This window comes from Pseudophryne corroboree (genome assembly GCF_028390025.1).
Source record: "Pseudophryne corroboree isolate aPseCor3 chromosome 3 unlocalized genomic scaffold, aPseCor3.hap2 SUPER_3_unloc_13, whole genome shotgun sequence".
Classification (NCBI taxonomy): Eukaryota; Metazoa; Chordata; class Amphibia; order Anura; family Myobatrachidae; genus Pseudophryne; species Pseudophryne corroboree.
Genome location: NW_026967501.1, coordinates 2,930,449 through 2,940,268, shown reverse-complemented (window position 1 = coordinate 2,940,268; position 9,820 = coordinate 2,930,449).

Below are 9,820 nucleotides of genomic sequence, written 5' to 3'. Positions count from 1 at the left end.
ATACTGCGACCAGCAATCGCCTCAGCCTGGATGTGCAGTGCTGGGTTGGCTTGGTCGGATTCCCTGACTGAAAATATTGATACCCTGGACAGGGACAGTATATTACTGACTATAGAGCATTTAAAAGATGCATTTCTATATATGCGTGATGCACAGCGGGATATTTGCCGACTGGCATCAAGAGTAAGTGCGCTGTCCATTTCTGCCAGAAGAGGGTTATGGACGCGACAGTGGTCAGGTGATGCGGATTCCAAACGGCATATGGAAGTATTGCCTTATAAAGGGGAGGAGTTATTTGGGGTAGGTCTATCAGACCTGGTGGCCACGGCAACGGCTGGGAAATCCACATTTTTACCCCAGGTCGCCTCTCAACATAAGAAGACGCCGTATTATCAGGCGCAGTCCTTTCGTCCCCATAAGGGCAAGCAAGCGAAAGGCTCCTCATTTCTGCCCCGGGGCAGAGGAAGGGGAAAAAGGCTGCAACAGACTGCCAATTCCCAGGAACAGAAGCCCTCTCCCTCTTCTGCCAAGTCCTCAGCATGACGCTGGGGCTTTACAAGCGGACTTAGGCACGGTGGGGGCACGTCTCAAGAATTTCAGTGCGCAGTGGGCTCACTCGCAAGTAGATCCCTGGGTCCTTCAAGTGGTATCTCAGGGATACAAATTGGAATTCGAGACCTCTCCCCCTCGCCGTTTCCTAAAGTCTGCTTTACCAACGCCTCCCTCCGACAGGGAGGCGGTATTGGAGGCCATTCACAAGCTGTATTCTCAGCAGGTGATAATCAAGGTACCCCTCCTGCAACAGGGCAAGGGGTATTATTCAACGCTGTTTGTGGTACCGAAGCCGGACGGCTCGGTGAGGCCTATTTTGAATCTGAAATCCTTGAACACTTACATACAAAGGTTCAAGTTCAAGATGGAGTCACTCAGAGCAGTGATCGCGAACCTGGAAGAAGGGGACTATATGGTGTCTCTGGACATCAAGGATGCTTACCTCCATGTCCCAATTTACCCTTCTCACCAAGGGTACCTCAGGTTTGTGGTACAGAACTGTCACTATCAGTTTCAGACGCTGCCGTTTGGATTGTCCACGGCACCCCGGGTCTTTACCAAGGTAATGGTCGGAATGATGATACTTCTTCGAAGAAAAGGCGTCTTAATTATCCCTTACTTGGACGATCTCCTGATAAGGGCAAGATCCAGGGAACAGTTAGTAGTCGGAGTAGCACTATCTCAAGTAGTGTTACGGCAGCACGGGTGGATTCTAAATATCCCAAAATCGCAGCTGATTCCGACGACACGTCTGCTGTTCCTAGGGATGATTCTGGACACAGTCCAGAAAAAGGTGTTTCTCCCGGAGGAGAAAGCCAGGGAGTTATCCGAGCTAGTCAGAAACCTCCTAAAACCAGGCCAAGTCTCAGTGCATCAATGCACGAGGGTCCTGGGAAAAATGGTGGCTTCCTACGAAGCAATCCCATTCGGCAGATTCCACGCAAGAACTTTCCAGTGGGACCTGCTGGACAAATGGTCCGGATCGCATCTTCAGATGCATCAGCGGATAACCCTGTCACCAAGGACAAGGGTGTCTCTCCTGTGGTGGTTGCAGAGTGCTCATCTTCTAGAGGGCCGCAGATTCGGCATTCAGGACTGGGTCCTGGTGACCACGGATGCCAGCCTGCGAGGCTGGGGAGCAGTCACACAGGGAAGGAATTTCCAGGGCTTATGGTCAAGCCTGGAGACATCATTTCACATAAATATCTTGGAGCTAAGGGCCATTTACAATGCTCTAAGCTTAGCAAGACCTCTGCTTCAGGGTCAGCCGGTGTTGATCCAGTCGGACAACATCACGGCAGTCGCCCACGTAAACAGACAGGGCTGCACAAGAAGCAGGAGGGCAATGACAGAAGCTGCAAGGATTCTTCGCTGGGCGGAAAATAATGTAATAGCACTGTCAGCAGTGTTCATTCCGGGAGTGGACAACTGGGAAGCAGACTTCCTCAGCAGGCACAACCTCCACCCGAGAGAGTGGGGACTTCATCCAGAAGTCTTCCACATGATTGTAAACCGTTGGGAAAAACCAAAGGTGGACATGATGGCGTCCCGCCTCAACAAAAAACTGGACAGGTATTGCGCCAGGTCAAGGGACCCTCAGGCAATAGCTGTGGACGCTCTGGTAACACCGTGGGTGTACCAGTCAGTGTACGTGTTCCCTCCTCTGCCTCTCATACCCAAGGTACTGAGAATTATAAGACGGAGAGGAGTAAGAACTATATTAGTGGCTCCGGATTGGCCAAGAAGAACTTGGTACCCGGAACTTCAAGAGATGCTCACAGAGGACCCTTGGCCTCTGCCTCTAAGAAGGGACCTGCTCCAGCAAGGACCCTGTCTGTTTCAAGACTTACCGCGGCTGCGTTTGACGGCATGGCGGTTGAACGCCGGATCCTGAAGGAAAAAGGCATTCCGGAGGAAGTCATCCCTACCCTGATCAAAGCCAGGAAGGATGTAACCGCAAAGCATTATCACTGCATTTGGCGGAAATATGTTGCGTGGTGCGAGGCCAGGAAGGCCCCAACGGAGGAATTTCAACTGGGTCGATTCCTGCATTTCTTGCAAACAGGAGTGTCTATGGGCCTCAAATTGGGGTCCATTAAGGTTCAAATTTCGGCCCTGTCGATTTTCTTCCAGAAAGAACTGGCTTCAGTTCCTGAAGTTCAGACGTTTGTCAAGGGAGTGCTGCATATACAGCCTCATTTTGTGCCCCCAGTGGCACCTTGGGATCTCAATGTAGTTTTGGGGTTCCTCAAATCACATTGGTTTGAACCACTTAAATCTGTGGATTTGAAATATCTCACATGGAAAGTGGTCATGCTGTTGGCCCTGGCTTCGGCCAGGCGCGTGTCAGAATTGGCAGCTTTATCTTATAAAAGCCCTTATCTGATTTTTCATACGGACAGGGCAGAATTGAGGACTCGTCCTCAATTTCTCCCTAAGGTGGTTTCAGCGTTTCACTTGAACCAACCTATTGTGGTACCTGCGGCTACGAGGGACTTGGAGGACTCCAAGTTGCTGGACGTTGTCAGGGCCCTGAAAATATACGTTTCCAGGACGGCTGGAGTCAGAAAATCTGACTCGCTGTTTATCCTGTATGCACCCAACAAGCTGGGTGCTCCTGCTTCTAAGCAGACTATTGCTCGTTGGATTTGTAGTACAAATCAGCTTGCACATTCTGTGGCAGGCCTGCCACAGCCAAAATCTGTAAATGCCCACTCCACAAGGAAGGTGGGCTCATCTTGGGCGGCTGCCCGAGGGGTCTCGGCTTTACAACTTTGCCGAGCAGCTACTTGGTCAGGGGCAAGCACGTTTGCAAAATTCTACAAATTTGATACCCTGGCTGAGGAGGACCTGGAGTTCTCTCATTCGGTGCTGCAGAGTCATCCGCACTCTCCCGCCCGTTTGGGAGCTTTGGTATAATCCCCATGGTCCTTACAGAGTTCCCAGCATCCACTAGGACGTCAGAGAAAATAAGATTTTACTCACCGGTAAATCTATTTCTCGTAGTCCGTAGTGGATGCTGGGCGCCCATCCCAAGTGCGGATTGTCTGCAATACTTGTACATAGTTATTGTTACAAAATCGGGTTATTGTTGTAGGGAGCCATCTTGTCGAGAGGCTCCTCTGTTATCATACTGTTAACTGGGTTCAGATCACAAGTTGTACGGTGTGATTGGTGTGGCTGGTAAGAGTCTTACCCGGGATTCATAAATCCTTCCTTATTGTGTACGCTCGTCCGGGCACAGTATCCTAACTGAGGCTTGGAGGAGGGTCATAGGGGGAGGAGCCAGTGCACACCAGGTAGTCCTAAAGCTTTACTTTTGTGCCCAGTCTCCTGCGGAGCCGCTATTCCCCATGGTCCTTACGGAGTTCCCAGCATCCACTACGGACTACGAGAAATAGATTTACCGGTGAGTAAAATCTTATTTTCGCTGGGATTCGGCATTCAACCGCCATGCCGTCAAACGTCACCACGGTAAGTCCTGAAATACACAGGGCCCCTATTGCAACAGGTCTTCCCCTCAGAGGAAGAGGCCAGGGATCTCCTGTGAGCATCTCTTGTAGATCCGAGTACCAGGCCCTTCGAGGCCAGTCTGGGACAATGAGTATCGTTTGTACTCTTCTTTGCCTTATGATCCTCAACACTTTTGTGATGAGAGTAAGAGCAGGAAAAACGTAGACCGATTTGAACACCCACGGTGTTATCAGAGCGTCTACTGCCACTGCCTGAGGGTCCCGAGACCTGGCACAATACCTCTGAAGTTTTTTGTTGAGGCGTGACGCCATCATGTCTATTTGAGGAGTTCCCCAAAGACGTGTTATGTCTGCAAAGACTTCTTGATGAAGTCCCCACTATCTTGGATGGAGATCGTGTCTGCTGAGGAAGTCTGCTTCCCAGTTGTCCACTCCCGGAATGAAGACAGCCGACAGAGCGCTTACATGATTTTACGGCGAGCGAAGAATCCTGGTGGTTTCCGCCATTGCGACTCTGCTTCTTGTCCCGCCTTGGCGGTTCACATGAGCCACTGCTGTGACATTGTCTGATTGAATCAGAACCGGTAGGTTTCGAAGAAGACTCTCCGTTTGTCGAAGGCCGTTGTAAATGGCCCTGAGTTCAAACACATTGATGTGTAGACAGGACTCCTGGTCTGACCAAAGTCCCTGAAAGTTTTTTCCCTGTGTGACCGCTCCCCATCCTCGGAGGCTCGCGTCCGTGGTAACCAGGATCCAGTCCTGAATCCCGAACCGGCGACCTTCCAGCAGGTGAGCACTTTGCAACCACCACATGAGAGACACTCTGGCCCCTGGGGACAGAATTATTTTCCGATGTAAGTGCAGGTGGGACCCGGACCACTTGTCCAGAAGGTCCCATTGAAAAGTCCTTGCATGGAACCTTCCAAAGGGAATAGCCTCGTAGGCCGCCACCATTTTTCCCAGAACTCGAGTGCATTGGTGAACTGACATCCTTTTCGGTTTTAGCAGGTCTCTGACCATGTTCTGGATGTCCTGGGCTTTCTCTATTGGGAGGAAGACCTTAATTTGTTCCGTATCCAGTATCATACCTAGGAACGGTAGTCGAGTTGTCGGAATCAACTGTGACTTCGGTAGATTTAGAATCCAACCGTGTTGCTGGAGCACTCTCAGAGAGAGCGCCACACTGCTCAGCAATTTCTCAATAGATCTCGCTTTTATCAGGAGATCGTCCATGTATGGGATAATTGTGACTCCATGCTTGCGCAGGACCACCATCATTTCCGCCATTATCTTGGTGAAAATCCTCGGGGCCGTGGAAAGTCCAAACGGCAACGTCTGAAATTGGTAATGACAATCCTGTACAGCGAATCTCAGGTATTCCTGATGGGGGGCATATATGGGGACATGAAGGTACGAATCCTTTATGTCCAGAGACACCATAAACTCCCCCTCCTCCATGTTGGCTATTATCGCTCTGAGTGATTCCATTTTGAATTTGAATCTTTTTATGTACAGGTTTAGAGATTTCAGATTCAAAATAGATCTGACCGAACCGTCCGGTTTCGGGACCACAAATAGGGTTGAGTAGTAACCTCTTCCCTGCTGGTGCAGGGGAAACTTGATTATCACTTGCTGTATACACAGTGTTTGAATTGCAGATAACACTACATCCCTTTCCGATGTGGAAGCTAGTAGGGTCGATTTGAAAAATCGGCTTGGGGCACTTCGTCAAATTCCAGTTTGTATCCCTGGGAAACTATTTCCAACACCCAGGGATTCAGGTCTGATCTGACCCAGGCCTGACTGAAAAGTCGAAGACGTGCCCCCACAGTGCGGACTCCCTTAGGGGAGCCCCAGCGTCATACTTTGGGTTTTGGAGCAGCTGGGGAGGACTTTTGTTCCTGGGCACCTGCCGAAACAGGTGCTCTTTTGCCTCTGCCCTTACCTCTGACGAGGAAAGAGGATCCCCGACCTCTTTTGGACTTGTGCGACCGAAAGGACTGCATCTGATAGGGTGTTACCTTTTGCTGTTAGGGAATATATGGTAAAAAAATGTATTTACCTGCTGTAGCTGTGGAAACCAGGTCAGTCAGCCCATTCCCAAAGAATACATCACCCTTATAGGGTAGTACTTCCATATGTTTTTTTGAATCCGCATCACCCGTCCATTGGCGAGTCCATAAGGATCTTCTCGCTGAGATAGACATGGCATTGGCCCTAGAAGCCAGCAATCCAATGTCCCTTTGAGCATCCCTCATAAATAAGACTGCGTTTTTAATATGGGCTAGAGTTAAGAATATAGTATCCTTATTCATACTATCAAATTGATCTGTCAGCTCATCTGTCCAAGCTGCAACTGCGCTACACACCCATGCCGACGCAATTATCGGTCTTAGCACAGCACCCGGATGAGAATAAATACACTTTAAGGTAGTCTCCTGCCTGCGATCTGCAGGGTCCTTAAGGGCCGCTGTGTCAGGAGACGGTAGCGCCACTTTCTTGGACAAGCGCGTCAGGGCCTTGTCCACAGTGGGGGGTGATTCCCAAATCTCCCTGTCCTGTTTAGGAAGGGGTATGCCATATAAATTCTTTTGGGGATCTGCGGTCTCTTTTCCGGAGTCTCCCAAGCTTTCCCAGAGAAATCATTTAATTCATGAGATGTGGAAAATTAATAATCTGTTTCTTTCCCTTAAACATGTGTACCCTTGTGTCGGGGACCGAAGGTTCATCCTCAATATGCAACACATCCCTTATTGCCACAATCATACACTGAATGGTTTTAGTCACCCTAGGGTGCAATTTTACTTCGTCATAGTCGACACTGGAATCAGTATCCGTGTTGGTAGTAGTGTCTTGTGTTAAGGAACGCTTTTGAGACCCCGACGGGCCCTGTGAGTCGGTCCAATCCGAGGATTGACCCCCTGATGTCCCCCCTAAATCAGCCTTATCAAGCCTTTTATGTAAAGATGCCACACTTGCATTCAACATATGCCACATGTCCATCCAATCCGGAGTCAGCACAACCGACAGGGACACACCACTCATTTTCTCCACCGCCTCCTTGGAGAAGCCTTCCGCCTCAGACATGTCGACACACATGTACCGACGGGATCGGTATGAAATACCTCCAATCAAAATCCCGACGTTCAAAATCCCGACACTAATTGACCGACGGTCAAAATCCCGACAAGGTCAAAATACCGACATTTAAAATACCGACAAGGTCAAAATACCGACATGTAAAATGCCGACAGGTCAAAATACTGACATGCATTTTTTGATGTTTTTGTGTGTGTATATCGACATAAATCAACATGGACACCATAATGATGTGCTCGGCACACTATTATATTCCCCCTCCAGGTCCACTGGGATGGTAAAGTATGAACAAGTCGGTTTCAATTAAAAAACTCATGAAAAACTCATGTCTGTATTTTGACCTGTCGGCATTTTACATGTCGGTATTTTGACCTTGTCGGTATTTTAAATGTCGGTATTTTGTCCGTGTCGGTATTTTGACCTTGTCGGGATTTTGACCATTGGTCAATTGGTGTCGGGATTTTGAACGTCGGTATTTTGATTGGAGGTAAACTGACTGCATCCCGTACCGACACCCCACACACACAGGGATTAACCTATACGGGGACAAAACCCCAACCAGGCCCTTAGGAGAGACAGAGAGAGAGTATAACAGCACACACCAGCGCTTAAAAACACTGGAATATATATACCAGATAGCGCTTTTTATATATATAGCCTTAATTCCCACTCACTGCGTCGCTAATGTGCCCCCCTCCTCTTTTTTCCAGCCTGTGATGGTTCAGCAGGGAAGAGTTTAGGGAGCCAGCTTTTCCTCATGCAGTTTCTGTGGAGAAAATGGCTCTGATTAGTGCTGAGGATCAAGCACCGCCCACCCGACGGCGGGCTTCGGTCCCAGTAAACTTATATTAAAAATGGCAGGGGATTTGTGGATTTACTGTGCCACAGCCTAATCCTGCTTATATTGCCACAAAATGAGGAATATTGCTGCCCAGGCACCCCCCCCCCCCTGCGCCCTGCACCCTTCAGTGCCTGCTTGTGTGTGAGTACTGGGAGCAATGGCGCGCAGCGGTATGAAGATCTGATGTCTTTTGCCGCCTGATGTCTTCTTGCCTTCTCATACTCACCTGGCTTCCATCTTCGGCATCTGTGAGGACGGCGGCGCGGCTCCGGGACGAACCCCAGGTGAGACCTGTGTTCCGACTCCCTCTGAAGCTAATGGTGTTCAGTAGCCTTAGAAACAGTGCCCAACCATAAAGCCAGCCCTGCTTCTCTCTCCTCAGTCCCACGATGCAGGGAGCCTGTTGCCAACAGGACTCCCTGAAAATAAAAAAACCTAACAAAATTCTTTAAAACAGAAAACTCTAGAGAGCTCTCTGCATATTACCCTTTCTCCTCTGGGCACAAGATCTAACTGAGGTCTGGAGGAGGGGCATAGAGGGAGGAGCCAGTGCACACCCATAGTCAAAGTTCTTTTTAGGTGCCCTATCTCCTGTGGAGCCCGTCCATACCCCATGGTCCTTACGGAGTCCCCAGCATCCTCTAGGACGTAAGAGAAAAAAATAATACTGTTAGGCGCCGGGGTCCGCTTGTCTAGCGGCCTGGCGCCTAGCAACTAGGGACGCCGCGCGCGTACAGCCGCCAGCTCCCTAGCAACGCTAGACGCCGGGCGCGCTGAGCTGCATGGACCCTAGCAACGGGGACGCCACTGGCGGACCGCGTTCCCCGTTGCTGGGCTTTAGGAACTAGTACATTCACCTGTTCTCTGGCCGTGCAGCAAAGCAGCTGATTGGAGGACTCCCTGTTAAGTACATTCCCAGGGCTTCTCACAGACGCCGGTAATAGCTTCCTGCATGATGCCTTTGTTTGCTGAGAGTCTGTTTTCAGTCCTGCTGTATCCGGTCATTGCAGTCCTCAGAAGTCCTGTACTCGGGAGTTGTCATCTCATCCCAGGAGGTCGTTTTGTTCCCTGGAGTCCTGACTGATCACCGTTTAATATCCAGTGGTGTTCGTGAGTTGCGGCTCTGCCGTGTGTTGCGGCTCAGCCGCTTTACCTTTTATATTTTGTTTTTGGAGCATTTGTGGAGGGTTCCGCTTCCACAAGTCCTCTCTGGTACTCGGCGGTGCCGGGTAGGAGTATTGGACAAGTGGATATTTTGGTTGTCCTTTTCCATGGCGGTTTCTCCGCACATATTCTAGTTTTGAGTTAGCTTGTAGCCCCTGGCCTGGTTGTTTAGTTAGAGGGCCTCTTGTTATCATCCTGTCTCGGATTTCCCTTTGTCTCTCATTAAGACCGGGGGGCATCGGAGTTGGGCAGACAAAATCCGCCCTTCAAACGCGGCTGCCATGGGCTCAAGCAACCATAGTCTCGCAGGGGATTTCTGACAGCACGGGTGAGACAACAGAGTTAGGGCGCCAGGGGCTATTTTCTTTTCCTGCTCCCTTCCCCAGCATTCCGTTCCAGTGCTCCAGTCCTCGCAATAAGATTTCCTCAGACCAGAGTGCTGGAATCATAACAAATACACAGACACATAAAAAGACTCAACGGAAATCTTTTGTTTTTAAACAACTTTATTTCATATCTTTAATACACAGATTTTTCTCTATATTTTAAACTTGAAAAATACTTTACTCTGCACAACATGGATAAAATATCCTTTAAAGCACAGAAACAATTCAAGTTACATTATAGTATTGCAGGTAAGTAAAACAGATACATATCAGGAGAGCCAAAATCCTATGGGGGTCATTCAGGC